Source organism: Myotis daubentonii, chromosome 5 (assembly GCF_963259705.1).
Source record: "Myotis daubentonii chromosome 5, mMyoDau2.1, whole genome shotgun sequence".
NCBI lineage: Eukaryota > Metazoa > Chordata > Mammalia > Chiroptera > Vespertilionidae > Myotis > Myotis daubentonii.
Genome location: NC_081844.1, coordinates 89,493,193 through 89,512,894, shown reverse-complemented (window position 1 = coordinate 89,512,894; position 19,702 = coordinate 89,493,193). Strand labels below are relative to the sequence as shown.

The 19,702-nt window shown below is 44.2% G+C and overlaps 1 protein-coding gene across 10 annotated transcripts in view; it reads left to right on the top strand.

Moving 5' to 3' along the window:
- Nucleotides 1–2,733: 2,733 nt before the first annotated feature.
- The window catches only part of HTR4 (5-hydroxytryptamine receptor 4), a 145,373-nt gene continuing 128,404 nt past the window's right edge, over nucleotides 2,734–19,702 (top strand). For 5 of the 10 annotated variants that reach the window (XR_009453094.1, XM_059698825.1, XM_059698822.1 and 2 more), the window contains exon 1: nucleotides 2,741–3,856. The gene's annotated coding sequence lies outside the window, so the exon portion shown is untranslated. The other 5 variants (XM_059698820.1, XM_059698816.1, XM_059698819.1 and 2 more) reach the window with 4 other exon arrangements.

Below are 19,702 nucleotides of genomic sequence, written 5' to 3'. Positions count from 1 at the left end.
AGAACTGATGGAGGCCATTCATTGTGTCCAGAGGCATGGCCCACTGTCCCTGATAGTTTCTCTGTGAATTAGTTGCTGCACTTTCAACTTTTTGGTTCTGTGGGGCCTTTCTGATACCGGCTTCTCCAAGCCTGGATTCTAGAATCCCAGTTATTCTGCGAGCCCCTATCTAGTTCCATAATTTTTCTTTTGCTTGCTAGCTAGCGTCCTTTTCTGTGGCTTGCTATCAAAGGCCTTAATTGAGATGGTTCAATAACTACTCCTAGAATGAATACGTTTATGGAATGCAGACAGGCCTAGATAGTATCTCAGGCCTTTTGTGACTTCTTCCTTCTTTTGTCATAATCAGAGAATTGAATCTCACCTGTAGATGGGTCTTCTTGGAATTTGGAAAAGCATCAAAGTTTTTTTTGGAGGCAAAGATGTTTTTATTTTTATTTTTAAATTTACCTTCACTGTTGAAAGTATTACAGAGGCAAATACGTTTTTTAAAAATAAACTTAACTTTTAAGTTTATGCTTATTGTATGGTATTTAGAAAATACAGATCAGTGTAAAAAGAATATAAAAATATTCACAAACATGTTTCTGTATAAGAAATACCAATTGTCAAAATCATGTTTAATACCCAAATGATATTTCATGGTAGGGCTAATATATTTAGCGAATTCCCTGTTGTTAAATGTTTGGGCTATTTCCAATTCGCCCTTACAAAAGATTCTGCAGTGAACATTCTCTTTGGTAAGTCTTTGTGTACATAGGCTTCTTACCCTTAGGATACATTTTAAGAAGTAGAATTCTTGGGCCAAAGGGTTTTCATGTTTATAATAATCCAATTACAAAAGTATCCTTTTAAAAATAAAACTGATTAAAAACATAGCCCTTTTATTGTGGGACTCTTTTTTAGCAAAAGCAAAACAAACATAACACCAAGAAAAGTCTATTTCAAGATACGCATCAAAGCAGCCTCATTTAAAACCACATCATATTAACTTAGGCGCTTCCATTAACCAGCTCCATTAAATAGAAGCAGATCATGGAAGAAAATTTTATGAAGAGCCCTGTCTGCTCAACACAACCAGACATAGCACTTGCTCTCTTCATCCATTTATTCACAAAACAGTTATTGAGTCCCTACTGTGTGCCTGGACTGGCTCAAGGGACTGGGCCATAGAAAAGAAGACAAGATGTGGTCTCCACCTTCGAGGCACTCACCACGCTGGGCCATGCAGACACATAAATGACTCAAACGCCAAGCGTGGTGGTAACTGCTGCAGTACAGAGGTGAACACAGGCAGAGGGCCAAGAGCATTTCAACCTGTGCACCGACGGTCTTCTCTCCTTTCTTCTCTTCTCTCCATTTGAAATGGAATATACCTGAGACAATGAAAAGTTCTGGCAAATCAAAGAAGGAAGAGATCTGGAACAGCTCCATGGAATCCTTGTGCGTTGAGCAGAGGGAGGACTGACAACATCTGGCGGGCATGCTGGAGAGGACACTGGTACAGACGAGAGAAGAAGAGGTGTTCCAGGAACAGATTGCTTGAAAACGCAAGATTTGGGTAGAGCAAGATGCTAAAAGTAAGGACTACCTTGGACTGCTCTTAATAACAAGATAAGACACTCATGTGTACTTCCAGCAGTAAAAGAGAGGCATTGTTCTAGCTAATGCTGCTGCGACAAATCACTTAATGGCTCAAAGTAACACATTTATTATGGCACAGCTTTCTAGATCAGAAGTCTGATATGAGTCTCATTGCACTTAAATCAAAGTGTCTGCAGGGCTGCCTTCTTTTTTGAAGACTTTAACTGAGACTCTGTTTCCTTGCCTTCCCCAGCTTCTAGACTAGAGACTGTTTGCCTTGTTTGGCTCAGGACCCCTTCTCCCATCCTCAAGGCCAGCAACAGCTGTTCAAGTCCATCTCACATCAGATCACTGTGGTGCCTCTCTCTTAGACTTTTAAGGACACTTTTAAGGGCCCACCTGTATAATCCAGGATAATCTCTCATTTTAAGGTCCTTTATTTGATCACACTTGCAAAGTCCCTTCTGCCCTGTGAGAGAACATATTCCCAGGTTCTTGGCATTAGGAGGTGGTTATCTTTGGGGAGGTGTTCCTTGTCTTCATGGCAGGGTTTTGGATCAAGAGTGACATCACTGGGACCTCCCCGAGGAAGAGCATGCTGACATCAGGAAGGAGGAAGGACTGGAAGGCAGAGACCAGTTAGCAGATCTTTTTGCTGATTCCGGAACAGATACGATTCCGTCCTGTGGGAAGAGGGAGGCAAGGACAGATGCCAGAGGTAGAGCTGGGACAGACTCCCCGGCAACGGGCAAGCGGTCCGGCGGAGAGCGAGGAGAAGGGGAACAGAGACAGAAGCATCAAAGATGACTGTGAGGATAACGGCGTCGTGTTGTCAGATGCGGTGGGTGTAGGAAAATAGCATAGCGATCAATTCAAGTTTGGATCTCAATATCTTTGTAGATAAATAATTTAATGTTTCCACTTTTAAATTTTGAATGGGGTATCTAAGAGGAATAAAGACTCAGGACATATTCAGGCCAGGGAGAGAAGTCACAGGTGACTACCTGAATGGCAGGGAGTGAGTGGTGTTGAGACGGAGACAAAGCACGAAGGTGGTGAAGAAGCGGTGATGGGAAGAGAGAGAAAGTAGAGAGTAAAATGGGGGCGAAATATAGACCATGAGGAGGACAGACATGGCAGAAGAAGTGGGGGGAAAGAGGCAGGAATATCAACAGAGAGAGAAGCTGAGAAGGGGACCTGCTCAGGGTTTTTGGCATGCTCAGGGTCAATTTCCAGTTCACTGGGGTTGTACTCACAATTGTAAGTTAGTTGTCTTTTAAGATTGTCTTGGGAGACTTATTTGCATGCAGCGCTTAGTTACTGTCACGGCTTCTCTGTTTTGTCAAGCTCCCACGCAGACTCGGTGGTCCTGAGGGGTGAATTCTCCGGCTAGCAGGCCTTTGGGCCCTCTCAACTGTCTCACCCAAGGAAGGTTCTTTCCCCCTCCCTCCCCAACAGGCTTTAACTCTTGACCTGTGTTGACCCTGCAAGTTGAGGCCTTCCTCAGATGTGTCCAGGAAAAATGTTTTGCGTCCTGTCACAGTTCCTCGCAGACGTTACAAGCACTAGGTGACACCCGGGCAGGAGCCTCGGTCAGTCTCAACACAACTGCCAGCGCATGGTCCCCATTTTACAGACAGGAGCACTGAGGCTCCGCTCGGGTCTAATAAACGAGCTCAAGGTCACAAGCGGACAGAGCTGGGAGAAACGCTACCTCCAGATCCAGAAAGCAAATAGTGGATTAAGAAATATTGGCCGGATCACTTCCGGAGACTTCCGGATAACAAAGCATTGCCTCGGGAAAACTTGGGAGCCTTGCATCTAAGGGACAATGGAGCTCACTCTAAACCCTGCTCCCAAACGGACCCTGGCCCGGCAGGCAGGCAGGCAGAGGGAAGTAAGCTATTGAGGGGTAGGGTTTCTCCTGGCACGGGCACCGCACGCGCTTTCGCCTTTCCTATTTATCTTACAGGAGAGGACATGAGCACTCAGAGATGTTCACCAACTTGCCCAAGGTCACCCAGGAGCCGGCAGTGAGCCCAGGACAGCGATCGTTCCAGGAAGGCGCGGGCCGGCCAGCCCCGGGGGGTGAGGTCCTTCCCGCCCGCGTCCGCGCCCACTCCCTGTGCGCCGGGCCGCGCCCCCGCCGCTCCCCGCGCCCGGTGGGGGCGACTGCGGGGACCGCCCAGGGGACCGACCAGGTTGGGGGCTGTTGAGTCCAAGGGGCCAGGCTCGACCGGCCGGGGAAGACGACGATGCACGGCGCGCCCAGGTGAGCGCGAGTGGGGTCCTGCCGCCCGCTGCCCGGGGCCGCGCCTGCAGCCCGGCGGCCTCCCCGCGCGGGGGCTGGAGCCGGCACCCGAGGGGGCGGCGGGAGGCGCAGGCAGCGGCGGGGAGCGCGGCGGCAGCGGCGGCGGCGGCAGAAGCTCGGCTCGGCGGCTGGGGGTGGCCGCTCCAGTCCGCCCCGGCGCCTGGCTCCGTGGCCGCAGGCAGCGGGTAGGTGCGGCTGGTGCGCGGGGGTTAGGAGCCGGGAGCCCGCGTGTGCCGGTGGGGACGCGGCGGGGGCGGGGTGGCGGGGTGGCGGGACCCGGGGAGGGGCTGGGGGGCCCCGGACTCCAGCGCCCGGGCTTTGCCGCAGGGATGGGCTGCGCCGCGGCTCAGGTTGCAGGTGGACTGGCTGCCTGGGCAGGACGCGTCTCCAGCGAGGGACCGCTGGAGGGTCGGGGCCAGTGCCCAGCACTTGTGTACGTAAGTACTAGTGAAACGGCTGTGTGCTCACCGGCTCTGGGAGGCTGTGTGTAAGGGTGTTGTGTGTGTGAATGAAAGAGAGAGAGAGAGACGGAGAGGGAGAGAGAGAGCATAGGCTGTGCATCTATATCGTGTGTGTAACCAGGTACATGTGGACTATGGATGGTCCTGGAGGTGCAATGAGAGAGCGCACTCTAACTGTGTGAGTGTGTATGTGACAGGAGACGCACGTCCTGAGTGCCCACCTGGCTGTGTGAGTGAGTGGCCGTGAGTGTGTGGGCACGCTGGCTGTGCTGCATGGAGCGTTCCCCGTCACTGCGGTTGTCTTTCACAGAATCCAAGCCCAATTTCAGATGCATTTCCCTTCGGCTTGCTCCTGCTATTGGCTGCCTTGGGAAGTGGTGGCCCCTGGCAGAAGTGGGGCAGTCACGGGCACCAGCTGGTCTTCCTATAGACTTCACTGTTAAGAAAAAAAAAATGTTGGCTTGGGTTTTCATTTAGTCCATTAAAATGAATAAAAATGTCTTAGGATAACAGATTTGGCATGAACCAAAGGTGGCCTTTGATGGAAAGACACTGAAGCAAGTTTGCCCTCCTCCTCTTGACATTGCTGGGGTGACTCCCCAGGTCAGAAAGCTGTGGGTGACTCTGGGAGGGGGGGTGTTTGCCTGGCCCCCTGTGTGGAACTTCGGCAGCAGTGATGGGGGACGAGTGGCTGTGTGCCGCTGTGAACACAGGTGTTAAAGGAAAAGGACCCTGGTGATGGATGCGGTGCCCCAGACTCAAGGAAAAACTCGGGACAGGCCGTGAGTCTCGTGGAGTCCCTGAGTTCTAGGAAGTGAGGAGTGTGGGGGGAATTAGTGAAAAGCAAAGAGGTTGGCAGCACCCTCAAGTCATCTGTTAATCTTATCTTTATTTTTCCCATGCACCCCGATCCTAAATTCTCGCTTGTGTTTGCATCATTTCCCCCCCATGGGAAGCAGCTTTATTATAAACGTTATTATACAGCTGAGCAGGTTATCATTTCCCTGCAGCACATCAGAGCCAGCAGGAGCTGAGGACACTGGTGCTTTTGCTACCTCTGAGTTATCTGGAGTTGACTCCTGAAGCCGGTCCTTCCAGGGACCGCAACTGCCTCATAGACAACAAATTCATTGTGTTTCTCCCACTCGAGTTCTGCTGGAACTCCCTGACACTGTTCATCCTCTCAGCTTCTTTCCCCCAAAACAGCACTTGAAACCCAACCTACGCGACCTGCTACCCCAAATCACCTCCTGATTTTCCCATGTGCTATTGAACCACCAGCATCCTCTGGTCACCTCACTGGGAACTGGTCACCTTTTTAGTTCCCCTCTTCCTTCATCAGTCATGGTCACTGTCTGGTCATAGGCAGGTTTTATTCTTTTTCCCTCAGTACTCTTGCATCTTTTCTTTCTTTCTTTTTTTTTTTTTCAACTTGTGCTGCCATCACCTCATCAGGTGAAACCCATATTCTGGGATTTCTGGAAATAGGAAATAGATTGTGATCATTGGGAATATATATATAGACTATGATCATCAGGAAAAAATGCAAAGCAACTGCACAAAGAAGTGATCCCTGATATTATCACTGTCTGAATAATAAGTTAAATAAATATTTGGGAAGAATCTGGACTTTCTGATGGTTGTAACATTATGTCCTAGGTCAAGTCTCTTGGCTTTTCGAAATCTCAGTTTATTCCTTTGTGAAATATGATGAAAGATTTCCACTAAAACCTAGTTGCTAGATCATTTCTAAGGTTTCTTCCCGCTTCAGAATGCTCTAATTGTCATTAATGTTCTTTGTTTTAGCAAGCAACATTTCCAATAAAGCCATAGGGTTACCTTCTAATATCTTACCAACTTTTTAAAAAACTCAGTTTGTCTCTGTGGAAAGGAGTAGGCAAAGGGGAAAAGTGTGAAGATGTTCCATTGACTTCAGTTTGTGGTTGAGGCTCAGCTACATTTATCAAGCCTTAGAGTTGAAGGAATCTTAGATGTCACCCATTCTCACCTCCTCCCGTCCAGTGCAGAATATTCCATGTCATTGCCTTTTTGAAAATTGAAAAAAATGTGTCAAGTCTTATTAAGATAATGTCACCCAACGTTATGATTCAGGGCTTCTCAAACCTCTGTGGTCTTGACATTTTGGGCGACATTCTTTTGCTGTGAGGGACTGTCCTGTGCATCGTAGGATGTTTAGCAGCGTCTCTGGCACCCATTAGATGCCAGTAGTAAGCGCCAGCTGTGACAACTAAAAATGTCTACAGACATTACCAAATGTTCCTGCGGGGGGCAGTCACCCCGCCTCAACTCCTGTTGAAACCAGTTGTAATTCAAACACAAGTCTTGTGGCCTGGTACAGAAATACCGTAACGTATTTCAATAAATGGATGAATTGCTGTGTTGCTAACAGCTTTTTCACCACCTTCCAATGTGGCCATCCTCACACATTTACCTTTATGCTTCCTGCTTTCTCACTGCCTTGTTGCTATGCCTGGAAACGCTCAAGATGTTGCTGAAGGCTCACAAGCATTTCAGAGACAATATAATAATAATCATAATTGCTCACATTAACCCAGCCCTTGATATGTGCCAGGCATGGTTCTAAATGCTTTCCGTGGATGATCTTACTTAATCTTCATTAAGAATCCCATGAGAGGTGCTTTGATTCTCCCCATTTTAGAGACGGGAGGATCTTACAGAGGTAAACTCACATACTCATGTCATGTTCTCTCAACTGGGATGTGATGGAGCTGAGGTTGGTTGGTAGGTCGTCTGACTCCAGAATCCATATTCGGAACCCCCACAGGAAACTGCCTTCCACAAATGGGATCTTGATATTAACAGGTGGGAATGATCTAAAACAGTGGTTCTCAACCTTCCTGATGCCGCACCCCTTTAATACAGTTCCTCATGTTGTGGTGACCCCCAACCATAAAATGAGTTTCATTGCTACTTCATAACTGTAATTTTGCTACTATTATGAATCGTAATGTAAATATCTGATATACAGGATGGATTTAGGCGACCCCTGTGAAAGGGTTGTTCGACCCCCAAAGGGGTAGCGACCCATAGGTTGAGAACCGCTGACTAAAACATCATCTCATTCAATTATAGAATCATGTCTGCAACTAGAAAGGCTAGCAACTGTGAGGTTGGCAGTTGTGTTCAGTTGAAATAATGTGCTTTCTCCCTTTTGTTGTTCTTCTCTCTGTTATTCAGATTATTCAGAAATAGCTCCAAGGTGATAACCCTGGGGTCAGGGTTGGGTAAATTAGGGGAGAGGGGCTCAGGGGAAGGGAAGGATGGTGAAAAGGAGGAAACAATGAATGAGACGGTCCTTTTTCTATTAAGTCCTCACCATCATCTAAACGTTAGATGTCTCTTCTATCACTGAACTTAAAGTTGTCATATTTTTTATCAACTCCTTCCTTCTGCGTTCTTCTTGGCCTGCCCTTTCATTCTTTCATTATGCATGCTGTTTTTATACTGTAGAGGCAGTAGGAAGTGGTGTATCTTTGGCAAAGGGGAAAAGAGGGATGTAAATGGCCATCAAATAGGCTTATTGATGGGTAAGAATGACTCCTTACCAATGACTATTAAGCTTGAAAATCGAAGGCAAGCCCTAAGTTTGACTGTTGCCTCTAAGACACTATATCAACAAATCCACAGGTCTGGTGGCTGCCAGTGAGTAGAGCCTTGGTTTTGCAAGCTTCTGAGTTTCGTTATGATAGTGGTTCTCAAACGTTGGTGAGCATCAGAATAATCTACAGGATCTGTTAAAACACACACTGCTGGTCCCCACTGCCGGAGCTTCTGATTCAGTGCTTCTGGGCTAGGGTCTGAGAACTGGACTTCTAACAGGTTCTCAGGTGAAGCTAATGCTGCTGGTCCAGGACCAAAGTTTGAGAACCACATGGTTAAGACCTAAATAAGTAAAGCTCACAACCTGAGCTTATTTTTAAATAAAAGAGATCTTATATTTAAGATAACTGAGCATTTGGATTTATGAGAAGCAATGGATAGAGCAAGATTAAAAGAACAATAAATGCTAAGGACTAGTTGACATCTCTCAGTAAGCATCTGAGCTTTGCCTCTCATTTTGAATTTCAGAAAAACCTTTGCTTTTTCTACTTTGGATTAATTTGATCTTAGATCTTTCCATTTTCTCTACCTCTACCCACCCCCCCACTGCTACCTCAATCTGAAAGATAAAATCCCTCATTAATCACAGTATAATCCAAATAAAAAGTCCTTTAATATCTTATCTACTGCCAGATAAATTCTGACTAGCCCCCTGTATGTTATCTGTCCACCCGGTTTTTGTTTCCTATGTAGTTGCTCCGTATTTCTTCCTCTTTCAAATCAATATTAGCAACATAAAGAAACCACAGAAACTCAAATCAGACATCTCTGTGTAACTAATTAAATTTTAAAAATTTTAATCTGAAAAGGTTTCCTTTAAAACCAAATTTCAAACTCAACCAATCCTCCTCCTTGTATAAGAAAAGTTTTAAATAGATTATATTTTTTACAGAAGGGAAATTTTGGTTCACAGTAAAATTTACCAGAGAGTAGAGTTCCCATACACCTCCTGCGCCAACATGTGCAAAGTCTGCCTTACTACCAACAAAGGCAGGATTTTTATTATTTTTTTGTTAATCCTCACCAGAGGATATTTTTTCATTGACTTTCAGGAAGAGTGGAAGCGAGAGGGAAAGACAGAGAGAAACATCGATGTGAGAGAAACACATCGATTGGTTGCTTCCTGCATGAGCCCTGACCAAGGCCTTCGTGGGGGAGGAGCCTGCAACCAAGGTACATGTCCTTGACCTGAATCAAACCCGGGGCCCTTTGGTCCGCAGGCCAATGCTCTATCCACTGAGCCAAACCGGCTAGGGTTGGAGTGGTACATTTCTTAATGGACCTACATTGACATGTTAATATCATTCAAAGTCCACAACTTGTCATGGCCTGCCTGGCTCAGTGGTTGGAGCATAGGCCTGCTCCCCAGAGGCTTGCAGGTTTGATTCTCGGGTCAAGGACACATACCTCGGTTGCAGGTCTGATCCCTTCCCCCCCATTCAGTGTGTGGGCAGGAGGCAACCAATCATTGTGTCTCTGTCACATTGATATTTCTCTTTTTCTTCTCTCCGCCCCCCCCCCCCCAACTTCCTCCCTATCTTCCACTCTGTCTAAAAAATCATTGGGAAAAATATTCTTACTCTTCAGGTGAGGATTTTTTAAAAAGCCCACAATCTACATTAGGATTCACTCTTGGTGTTGTCCTATGCATTTTGACAAACATTTAATGACATGTACCATCACTACAATATCATACAGAATAGTTTCTGCCCTAAAGAACCTCTATTCTCCACCTACTTATCAGTCCTCTTTTCTAACCCCTGGAACTCGCCGATCTTTTTACTGTCTCCATGGTTTTGCCTTTCCAGATGTCATATAGTGGGTATTCTATAGTTAATAGCCTTTTCAGAGGGCCCTTTTATGCAGTTGGTAATATGCATTTAAGTTTTTTCCATGCCTCTTCATGGCTTAATGGCCCATTCATTTTAGTGTGGAATAATAGTCTATTGTCTGATTGTACTATATAGTTTATCCATTAGCCCACTGAAGGACATCTTGGCTGCTTCCAAATTTTGCCAACCCATCCTCTTGATGTCCATTCTCCAGATCACCACACATACATCATCAAAACTGCCTGACCACTGTCCTGGACCAATCCTAGGGCTAAGAATGAAGAACTTACTATTCTCAAGATCATACTTTTTACTCTAAGAACGCTCAACTTTTCTTTCTTCTTGAGAACACTTCTGGGCTAGTTGTGTTTCTGGTTTGCAAACCTTAAGACCCTTGAATAAATCTATCACGAATTTCGAGCCAAAGCCTCCAGATTGCTTTTGAGTTCATTCAACAGCTGCTATAGACATCCATGTAGAGTGTTTTGTGTGGACTTTATTTTCAATTTATCTGAGTAAATACCAAGGAACGCAATTGCTGTATCCTGTGGCATGAGTATGTTTAGGTTTTCAAGAAACTGCCAAACTGTCTTCCAAAGTGGCAGCAAAATTTAGCATTCTTACCAGCAGTGAACGAGTTTCTGTTGTTCCACATCCTCCACAGCATTTGATGTTATCAGTGTTCTGGGTTTTTACCATTCTAGTAGGCATGTAGTGGTATCTCATTATTATTTTAATTTCCATAGTGACAGATCATATTATTGCTGGATTTTTATGTCTTCACTCAGTCTGAAAATCCTCTAATTTTTTTTTAATTGTGGTAAAATACATATAACACATCTTAACCATTTATAAATGTACAGTTTAGTTGTGTTACATACATTCACATTGTGGCACAACCAATCTCCAGAACTTTATATCTGTGAAATAACAACTTCTAATTTCCCATTCTCCACGGCTCCTGGAAACCACCATTTTACTTTCTGTTTCTATAAATTTGACTATTCTAGATACCTCATATAAATGAAATTCAAAGTATTTTTTAAAATATTTATTGTTGAGGTTATTACAGATGTCCCTCTTCTCCCCTCCCCCCCCCCTGCATTGCCCCCCTCCACCCAGTTCCTGCCCTGCCCCAGGCCTTCGCCACCCTATTGTCTGTGTCCATAGGTAATGCATATAAGACCTTTGACTCTCTTCCCACCTCATACCCCACTTCTCTCTGAGAATTGTCAGTCTGTTCCATTTCCATGCCTCTGATTCTATTTTATTCACCAGTTTATTCTGTTTATTAGATTTCTTATTTGTTTATTTTGATTTTTTACATTCAATTGTTGATAGGTATGTATTTGTTGCCATTTTGTTGTTCATTTTTTATCTTTTTCTTCCTCTTCTTAAAGAATACCCTTCAGTGTTTTATATAATACTGGTTTGGTGATGATGAACTCCTTTAGCTTTTTCTTGTCTGTGAAGCTCTTTATCTGACCCTCAATTCTAAATGATCGTTTTGCTGGGTAGAATCTTGGCTGTAGGTCCTTGCTATTTATCACTTTGAATAGTTTTTTCCACTCCCTTCTGGCCTGCATAGTTTCTGTTGAGAACTCAGCTGAGAGTCATATGGGCATTCACTTGTAGTTAACTAACTGCTTTTCTCTTGCTGCTTTTAAGATTCTCTCTTTGTCTGTAGCCCTTGGCATTCTGATTATGATGTGTCTTGGTGTGGTCCTCTTTGGGTTCCTCTTCTTTGGGACTCTCTGTGCTTCCTGGACTTGTAAGTCTATTTCTTTCACCAGTGGGGGAAGTTTTCTATCATTATTTTTTCAAATAGGTTTTTAATATCTTGCTCTCTCTCTTCTGGCACCTCCATGATGCGAAGGTTGAAATGCTGGAAGTTGTCCCAGAGGAGGCAGGGTCTTAGGAAATCATCAGGGCAGAGCAAACAGAAATGGTTGCCAGTCAGCCCTGTGATCCACGAGGTAGGTCCCAGCACAGGAATGAGGATCCCTGCGAGCACCTCCATCTGGAAGAAAGCCACCCTCGAGTTCTTCCCCCAATGCCAGACAATCCAGTTCCTCCTTGTATGTGTCTGTGTCCCCCAGAGCCTCGCCCTGGTGCTGGAGCTCAGAGGAAGCGGGACCCTATAAGTTCAGTTCGTGGTTCCGGCCTTTTAAGAGGAACGACTGGGTCTCCAGCAGCCTCTGTGTCACTGAGCCCCAACCTGCACTGGTTTTTACAGCCTATAGTTCTTACTGCCCATAGGGACTTCTTTTCCCAGCTTTAGGACCCTGGGCTGGGGGGTCTGGTGTGGGGCTGAGACCCCTTGCTCTTGACAGGCAGCCTCCGCAGAGATGATCTTCCTCCCGATTAAAAAAGTGGCCCACGTGGGTGCCGGACCAGCCCGTTCTGCACCTCCACACCTCCTACCAGTCTCAGTGTGCTTTCTTCTTTACGTCTCTGGTTGTAGGACTTCCATTCAGCCAATTTTCCAGCAGTTCTGGATGATGGTTGTTCTGTATTTGAGTTGTAATTTTGATGTGGCTGTGGGCGGCGGTAGTATAAGCATTTACGAACGCCACCATCTTCAAAATTATCTCTCTGACATAGATAATTTTACAAAACTAATATCTCTCTTCCATTTCAACATTTAAAAATAATTTATGGAAATGACAGGCTTGGAAATTACCATTTGAGATAACGTTTTATAAGTTCCCAGGACTTTCACATATGTTATCTTATCTGAACTTCACGAGGAGTAGCAGACAGGTGGGCTGGATATCTTAACCACATTGAGCAGCTGGAGACCTGTGGTTTATGGAAGCAAAATGAGGAACCTAGAGTCACATGGTGCTAAGAGCAAATTGGGCCTTGGTGAAAAAAAGTATCTTCCTTCAAGTTCCAGAAGATATTCTGTAGGTTTTGAGGAGCCATAGGAATATCTAGTTAATACAATTGCACCGGAAATGTTGAAATAGGAGACTGTTGAGATCTGGATCCTTTAGAGCAGTGGTTCTCAACCTTGGCTGCACATTAGAATCACCTGGGAATATTTTTAAAATCCTGATTTCTGGGCCTCATCCTCCAGAAATTCTGTTTCTTTGTTACTAATGTTGTGGCCCCACCCCATAACAAAGAAACAGAATTTCCGGAGGATGAGGCCCAGAAATCAGGATTTTAAAAAGATTCCCAGGTGATTCTAATTGCAGCCAAGGTTGAGAACTACTGCTTTACAGAAAGCAGGTCAAACTCAAAGGCTAACACGGACCAAATAAACAAGGTTTAAGTTTATGTGGGCTGCAAAAAAAACAAAAACTTCAATTTTCATAGAAACGTAGGTTTATTTCTATAGAGACATGCTGAATACAAAGGGCTGAAATAAATGAGTAATCATTAACATAAAATAATAGAACATTTTAATAAAAATTATATTTTCTTGAACAGCAACTTACCAGACACTGAATAACTACACAAATTAATAAGCATAATGCACATAAACCTATTTTTCTCATTCTCCGAATGCAAAATATTTCCTGTTGCGCACACCAAACAAGTCAGTACAAGACCAATGACGTGGCAGTCGACTGCTAACATTTCTGCTGCTAGTATTAGTGGAGAGAAATGGTGTGCTGGCGCGTAAGATGCGTAAGGGAAACGAATACAACATGATTATAGTAATCAGTCATTAGCGAACGTTGTAGTTCGTTATTAATAATTATGTACTAGTATAACAGGATATTGTAAGAATTAAGTTACACAATTTTTATTAAAATGTTTCTTACATACCGTTATATTGGCTGGGCCGCAACAATATTCATTGTGGGCCACGTGCGGCCCGTGGGCCCCGAGTTTGACATGCTTGCTTTACAGGATAATTTAGTGCTTAAAAGTCTGGACTCTGAAGCCACTTCCTGGCATAACCTTGGACAGTGTCTCCTTCCTATGCCTCAGTTTCTTCATCTGTGAAGTGGGGACAGTTGCAGCACTCCTTCATAGCGTGATGTGAAGGTGATATGAGGTAACATATGTGAAAAGTTTGGTACTTAGCATGTGTCCAACAGATATCAGTTACAGAAATGTGTCACTGTTCTCTCCTGCTTCCTCCCCCGGATTCTTCTCTTGTGTTAAACAGGCCACTTTGAAATCTGCGGGTATAGTTTTCTCCTGTTCCTGAGAGGTTTGTTTGGGAACTGTCAAGAGACTGAGATTGTGGGCAGCAGCCTTTTGGGGTCAACATCTTATTAATCCAGCGAAGATGAAGATTCTGCTCAAGAATTCCCATTTAAGCTGTAAATAGCCTATTGGCCTGCGAGAGAGCACAGGGATGCTTAATTGGATATGATAATCAGCACATGATAATCTGAAGCAGAGAGTTCTGTATAAACTGTTTTCTACTCCAGGAGGCTCAGAGGAAATAGAAAAGAGTGAGGCCAGAAGAGGTAAAATGCTGGCACAGATTTTTCCCTTGGTATGCATAGCAAATTCTGTACTCCAGGTCTCCCAGCCGATGAAGCACTTAAACAGATAGGGGGAAACTATTAAAGAGGATTTCAGAAGGATGTGTCCACCTGGGTGGATTGCACTCCATGCTTGCGGCGTTTCCCAAACTGCTCTCCATGAATCGTTTGCACCAGAATCCCTGGGACATTTATTTGTTAAAATGCAGATTCCTGAACCTGCTGATTCAGAAAACCTGGAGTTTTGCAGGTGACTTTTAGGTATTCTCGAGTTTGAGTACCACTGCTGTTTGTAACAGAATTCTGTAGGGTTCAAAACTTTGAAGACAATTTAGATGGAATGCAAATTTTGGTTTGACCTGTCCCCAGTTCCAGGCCTCTGACATCAGTGGTGACAAAACCGTTTGTGCATTCTCAGGCTCAGCTCTCAGAGGCCTCTTCTGTAGAGAAGAGGAATAACTTCTGTAACCCAGCCCAGAGCAGGGGAGGTCAGCCCCAGGTGCATAGCTGCCTTCTGTGGAGAAGCAGAGTGGGAAACCTCAGCCTCTAGTGCCTGGGGCACTGCCGAGCTGGAGACCGCCTTGTTACAACAGCTGGCCAGCATTATATTGTGAACTCACTGGGCACCTGCTTTATAGGTATTCACTCTCATTGACTTTCTTTTGCACTAACCTTGTGAAGTTAGAATTATGCTTATCCCGTTATATAGATGAGGCCACTGAGGCCAAGAAAAGCAAATAATTTGTCCAAGGGCATCCTGATAGTTGATAGAACGAGGACTGATCCCAAGGCTGTGCTTTGAATCAGGGGATGGCACCTTTTCTGACCAGATACCTGACTTTCCATGACCAGCAAGCTAAGTTTTCACGTATTTTATTTGTTTAAAAAAATCAGAAGAAGAATATTTCATAACAAGTGAAAGCTATATGAGATTCAAATTCGGTGTCCATAAATGCATTTTGCTGGAAAACAGCCATGCTCATTCATTTGCGTATAGCCTGTGGCTGTTTGCACACTGCAGCAGCACTTTGGAATAGTTCTGATACTGACCTCATGCTCTGAAAAGCTTAAAATATTTGCTAAATGGCCCTTTGCAGAAAAAAAGTGTGTCAACGTCTGCTTTAACCACAATGCCAGTGCTTCCCAAACTTCAATCATTTCAGTACTTCCTTTGTGATTCATGCCACCGTCTCTTGCCATCAAGAGCATTATCTGCATAGCACTTTTCTTCAAATCAGAGAGCTTCCCTTAAGTAAGTTTTATTTTACAAAGAAACAAAAAGGGAAGTGAAAACCAGTACCTACTACAAGCAATAGAAGATAACTGTACAAACAACTGCAACACACACAAAAAACTGTGTCTTAGATTTTAGCTAAATAGTTGGAGCCGATACTGTCACTGTTCCTCCCATTTTCCTGGAGGTCTCCTCACCATTTGTGTGTAGTATCCTCACTTTCAATGCTGACCCCCCACCATTTTCGGAGGGCTACCCTCATTCTGCTGGAATCAGCTTTGCTCACAGGTATCATTAGCTGGAGGTGCCTGGGAATCTGTGTCCTGCTGTGGACAGCCCTTAACCAATAAATGATGGGTGTGGGAGTATCAATACTACCTCAGTCCCCTCCTTACTTGTCTAGGATAATTCTGAGGCATATGTTTTACATGGTTCCTCAGAGCTTCCACTCGGGATTAAGCTTCTGTGGCTTGATCGTATGTCCCTCATTGGATGCCTTTCATTCCCTTCCCTGTATCCTCACTCCTCTGCCAGTGTATCTGCACCTGCCAGATAAACTATGCGCATTTATTCAACCCTCACCCCAAGATCTGCTTCTTGGGGAGGCTCCAGTTAGACAATAGTGTTTCTCACAGAAGACTATGAACATGAGACCGGTTTTTTTTTTTAATACGTTTTTTTTTTTATGGATTTCAGAGAGGAAGAGAGAGGGAGAGAGATAGAAACATCAATGATGAGAAAGAATCATTGATCAGCTGCCTCCTGCACGCCCCCTACTGGGGACCGAGCCCACAACCCGGGCATGTGCCCTTGACCAGAATCGAACCCGGGACCCTTCAGTCCACAGGCTGACACTCTATCCACTGAGCCAAACCAACGAGGGTGAGACCTGTTCTGTTGTTTTGTTTTTTTTTTTATCAAAGGTAGATTAGTGGATATCAGGAAGGATTCTAAGATAAGCTCACAGTTATGTGAGTCCCTTTCTTCATTGTAAATAACCAATTAAAATAGAAAGTGAAAAGAGAATACATTTTTCACCCTAAGATCCAATCGTACTTAATGTTTCATCCACCTATTGCCTAATGACAACCGCTTTCTTCAGTGACAGGATAGCCACCCTTGGGAAATTGACATTTTACCTTCAAGAGTGGTCCCCAGGCCAGCAGCATCAGCAATACCAGGGAACATGTTCGAGATGCACATTCAGCCCTCTGAACCTACCAACTCAGAAACTGGGGGCGGGGGGCAACCATTGTGTTTAACAAGCCAGGGGGGATTCTTATGCTCGCTCACACTTGAGGACCTCTGCTCTACAATAAAGAGCCGCTTACTTAGTTCTGCTCTCATTGCACTCCTGCGTTTCACCAGAAATTGGAATCCTCCCAGTCTTGCTTCCTCCCCTCAAACGTGACTGACTGAGGGAGCTGACTGAGGGTGTCCCGGCTTCTCTTTGAGCCTCCCACTGAGTCTCCCACTGAGGTAACCTTGTGACAAGTCAATAATTGAGCAGCTCTGCTGTTGGAGGACCTACTTTGAGTCACAAACTCTTTAGACACTCATCTCTCCTTTGAAGACACAAAGACAAGGCCAACTCCTTCTCTAATTATCAAGTAGAACTTTCATACCACCTCATGTCTGTCACTGGACAGATACTGACCATGTACTGTGTCTCTGCATAGAACCTATAGCGCAGTTCAGAGTAAGATGCTCACCAAGTGATCAGAAAAGACAAATATATAAGTAAATACCTCCTGAAACTTCTCTTTTTCTTAGTTATCTTGGGAAAAAAGTTAAAAGCCAATTTGTATCCTAACTGTAACATATCAGCCTGGTGGTCCCATAAGTACAACTGAATTGGCATCTGTTTGAATTTTCACTTATGGAAATAAAATGGATGTAAGCATGTCCAAACCTATAGAGACTTTTTATAAAAATGTATGCACGTTGAACAGAGGCTATGCCTGGAAGCAAGATGTCAGCAGACAGAAAAAATTCTTCTTAGAATGACAGTTTGCAGCTTCTTTTATGCATTTGGAATTAAGGAGGGAACATAAAAAAGAGTCCAGGAAGGTGAAAGGAAATAAAACTGGAATTGGATTACTAGGTAGTTAAGATTCTATGCTCCCTTGAAGGTGGTTTCTCTCCTGAGGGTCTGAAAAGAGACAGTTCGAAAGTGTGCCTACCTAGAGGCACAGGAACAATGGGCAGGACTTGTTTAAGGCAAAGACAAACCTTTTTAATAAAGAAGTTATATGCCTGGGGTGTGACTCCTCATCATGACCAGCCTAGTTAAGAATTTATGATCAGGTCATCCTGTGAAGTTACTTTTCCTAGAACCCCTTATTGTTCAATCTAAAGGTTCAAGGAGCAAGACATACAGGCAGTTCCTCTGGAATGGTAGCTCCTCCCCCATTTTGAAGTGGCTCCATTTATGTCATTTTTCACAGAGCTAACAAAAAATATAAATTATTGAGACAGCATCCTACAATTGCCAAATACTTTCCGGGAAACAAAGCCGAAGTAAATAGACAAGGAGGGGAATGTATTCTTCTATGTTAGTGAGAATTTGCACGGTTGTAATTTTTCAGGCGACCTCAGAGTTGTTTTTACGGTGAAGTTTACAAGGAAATCATGATCACCGTGGCATGTAGACTACTGGGGATGTTTGTGTATTTGATCCTGGTGAGATTGTGTGTGTTTGTGCATATGGCCAATGGTGGGTTAGGGCAATGAGGTAATGAGGTTTACAAGAAGCACCTGAACTCTTATCAAACATCTGGCCTTATTGAGTACACATTACATTGCTCTTACTTTCTACTCACCTGTTCAGAAATGTCTGTGATCAATGCCTGTTGGAGACAGTGTAAGTGAATTGAGCATGTATCCATTTTTTAAAATTGGAAAATGATTCAAAACACTTTGGGGGTTTTTCCCCTGGGGATATAAAAGAAATAACACGGACTATCAGTCCTACAATGTTAGCATTGGAAGAAATCCTAGTCACCAAAATCACAGTTCCCATTTACATAGACACCCTTACACACTTACCCACATGCTGCCTAAATGTCTCCAATGATGAGAAACTCACCTCTTTGAAATTTTCTTTAACTTCTGCAAAGCTGTAATTGAAATGTCTGCCTTTGCTCACCCTGCCCAACACCCTCTAGCCGAGTCCATTTTACAGTTGGGGAAATTGAGATCCAGGTTGGTGACCGAACTTGTGACAGGGAGCAGAGTTTGCCACTCTGGCATAATAGTTATTCTGGGTTGACTGTTTTTAAGAAGCAGCAGACAAAGGAAACGCTCTGAAAATTGAGTATAAGTTCCCTTTGTAAGAGACATTTATGTTTATAAGGGAAATCTCCATTTGTAAGGGTGTCTCCCTCTTGGTACCGGGAACAGAAGGACGTCCCGGAACTTACCAGTGGAGGAAGAAAGCACTTCATTTGCATAAAGGCCTTACCTTTGTTTACCTTGCTATTTTTGGTAACGCCCCAAAACTGTTCCCAAACCCCAGCTAACATCTTCTTTTGTCTTTAGCTGGAAATGTTATTTAAGGTGGTGGCTTGGACCATTTGGAGAGTTACTGGGCCTCTCCCATGCGTACAGGAAGTATACATGTTGTTAAACTTGTTTGTCTTTCTCCTGTTTATCAGTCCAGTCTTTTATTACTGGAGGGAAAAGTACTTTCCTCCCCCACACTCGCTTAAGAATGAAAACAGTGAGGTAGTAGCAGGGTTGGGCTGGGAACCCAGGCCCAGTAACTCCTAATCCAGTGCTCCTACTCCATATCAGGCTTCCATCCTCAATTTAGATAAATAATGTTTTACTTATTCCTGACACTTGTCCAACAACGGTATTGAAATATGTCCTTTGATGTAGAAATGTAACCCATGTAGGCATATATGGTCAATAAAGAAACATGGTCAGTCCATGCACAGTTATGCATGAATATCCGCTCATGCAGCCAAAAGGGGGAAAAACACACAAAACAAAGTACAGCAAAGCAAACATGGGTTATGATATAGCTCCAGGTTGGTAGATGTTGGTACTGTACCAAACTACACTGAAATTGACTTCAATAGGTGAGTCCTGTGCTCACACTTCTTATAATAGAGATGCAGCTACACACCTTCTGTTAACCATTAACGACTGTTCCACAGCAATCTTTCCGAGTATTCTGAATC